Raw genomic sequence first — 2,877 nt, 5'->3', positions numbered from 1 at the left:
TTTATAAGCTAAATGTTATATAAATAATTCACTTGGGTATTATCTTGAAATTTTTAAAAATGTCTACATGAAAATTTTCTCTGCTTATCACTGCTACCTTTTATCCATATAGAAAGCAATTTCATTAGCTATTTGGTTCTGAATTTAAAAGATACAGGCAGAGAAAATAATTATTCAACTATGATTGATGTCAAGCAAAGTCAGAAAATCTCTTAATTTATTGGAGTCTAAATGCCCTTGGTTATGAAACCCAAATGGTACAATGCTTATAAACGTGTTTTGTAAATTCTAATGCTCAATGCAAATGTGTATATGTCAATTCCTCTTACTTGCAAGAGCCTGTTTTTCTAATAGTTCTGCTGCTGATATATTTTTGCTCTAGTGAGCTGAAAAAGTTAAAATTCGCTTTTTCAGATACCTTCCTGGGAATCCTGATATTTCTATGGATATAGTTACAGATATATCTGTATCAGGATATATTTATTTCCTGCTGATTCCAAAGCACCTCAGTTAATTTATGCCTGATGCTGCTGCTGCTGCTAAGTCACGTCAGTCGTGTCTGACTCTGTGTGACCCCGTAGACGGCAGCCCACCAGGCTCCTGTCCCTGGGATTCTCCAGGCAAAAATACTGGAGTGAGTTGCCATTTCCTTCTCCACTGCATGAAAGTGAAAAGTGAAAGTGAAGTTGCTCAGTCATGTCCGACTCTGCAAGACCCCATGGACTGCAGCCTACCAGGCTCCTCCGTCCATGGGATTTCCCAGGCAAGAGTACTGGAGTGGGTTGCCATTGCCTTCTCCGTAGTTTATGCCTACCCTACCCATTTATCTCATGAGTTTGCATCTCACTGTCCTCTCACCTTTTGCATGAACTTTACCTTGGAGGCATTGGTTTTACTCTCATCTAAGCCAAAAACAATATCCAATTTTATATCCATTAAGGTAATGCCTTGTAATTCCAGGATTCTCCTTGCTGAGAAAGCTCATTTCAAGGTCCCGGAAAGAGTGATGAGGATGCAATTCATTAATGATTGACACTTTTCATATTTAGAGATTGCTGTTTTTAAAAAAGTGCTTCCTCATACATTTATGACCTCATTTGCTCTTTATTTATATAAAAAAGAATGCAATACCTATAAAAAAGTATTTTTATATGAACCTTTTCTCCCTTTATGTAAAGGAGAAAATCAACAATGTTTAAAAGAGGTAAAGTCCAATAATGATTAACTAGTAAGCAGGACAGGTAGGACTCTCCCCTTTTCTGTTGAAACCCAAATCTCTTGCTTTCAAGACTTTCTCTTGTCTTTGGTTTACTGAAGTTTGAATATGATTTACCTAGATACATTCATTTGCTTTTTTCATTTTTAATTGAGGTGGAATTGATATACGGCATCATATTAGTTTCAGGTATACAATGTAGTGGTTCAATATTTGTATATATTGCAAAATGATCATCACAGTAAATCTAGTTAACACCCATCACCATACACAGTTACAGAGTTTTGTTTTTTTTTCTTATTGATGAGAACTTTAAAAACCTACTCTCTGAGCAACTTTCCAGTATGCAACACAGTATTATTAACTATGGGCTTCCCAGGTGGTAAAGAATCCATCTGCCAATGCAGGAAATGCAGGAGATGTGGGTTTTATCCCTGAGTCAGGAAGATCCCCTGGAGAAGGAAATGGCAGCCCACTCCCAACATTCTTGCCTGGGGAACTCTATGGACAGAGGAGCCTGGTGGGCTACAGTCTGTGAGGTGAGGTCACAAAGAGTCGGACACAACTGTGGGACTGAGCATGCACACATGCATCATTAACTATAGTCACAAAAGTGTATGCAGCTCTTCATGGATCTGTGCACCATCCTTGCACGGGAGCCTTGCTTGTCTTCTCTGTACCATTCCCATGTTAGTATACATGCTGTTGAAGCAAGCGGTGTTTGCTTGCTTCTTCTGCTTTGTGTTCTCTAAGCTTCCTAGATCTGTGGTTTTGTACTTTTATTTACTGTTGGGAAGTTCTTGGCTATTATTACCTCACCTGTTTCTTCTATTCCATTGTCTCTCTCATCTCCTTCTATCACACACATATTATACCTTTTGAAATCATCTCACAACTCGTCAATGTTCTGTTCTCTCCATTTTTACTCCTCTTAGTCTTTTTGCATTTCAGTTTGGAAAGTTTTTGTTGACCTGTCTTCAGCTTGGTGAATCTTTCCTGGACAGTGCCAAGTCTACTAATGAACCCATCAAAGGCATTCTTCATTTCTGTTACTGTTTTTGATTTCCAGCTGTTCTTTTTCTGTAGCCACTGATTTTAATTTTTCCCATTATGTATAAGAGTTGTGTGTAATGTGTTGGCAAAATATAGATGCTTCTTAGTTTCCCTTGTTTTGTAAACATGGGCATGTGTCTCTTAATATTATTTTCTTCTTTTTTTCTGAGATATAGTTTTTTACAACGTTGTGATACTTTCTGTGTACAACAAAGTGATTTCATTATACATATCTACTTATCACATGTGTTTCCTTCTCTCTGCTTATATTTACCATCTGCTCTTGCAGGCTGTGTACTTTTTCCATTAGCACCCTTAACGTATTAAACATAGATATTTTAAATTACTTGTTTTAATAATTCCAACATATATATTACATCTGAGTCTGGTTCTGACGCTTCTTTTTCTCTTCAGACTTTGGTTTTTTTTTTCTTTTTTTTGCTTTCTGACATACCTTGTAATTTTTCATTGAAAGCCAAATATGTTGTAGTAGTTAACAGGCATTAAGGTAAACAGACCTTTAGTATGAAAATGTGTGATCATCTTTTTATAGAATCAATTTTTATTGCAGTATAGTTGGTTTACTGTGTTATGTTAGTTTCTGCTGT

At 36.6% G+C, this 2,877-nt stretch overlaps 1 non-coding gene across 1 annotated transcript; it reads right to left on the bottom strand.

The window, feature by feature from the left end:
- Nucleotides 1-1,827: 1,827 nt before the first annotated feature.
- Nucleotides 1,828-1,930, bottom strand: LOC122676235. The gene has a single exon (XR_006335511.1). It is a non-coding gene; the product is annotated as a U6 spliceosomal RNA (small nuclear RNA).
- Between the last annotated feature and the right edge of the window lie 947 nt (nt 1,931-2,877).

This window comes from Cervus elaphus, chromosome 19 (assembly GCF_910594005.1).
Source record: "Cervus elaphus chromosome 19, mCerEla1.1, whole genome shotgun sequence".
Lineage (NCBI taxonomy): Eukaryota > Metazoa > Chordata > Mammalia > Artiodactyla > Cervidae > Cervus > Cervus elaphus.
Note: the sequence above shows the minus strand (reverse complement) of the source record. Positions and strands in the feature narration are given on the sequence as shown.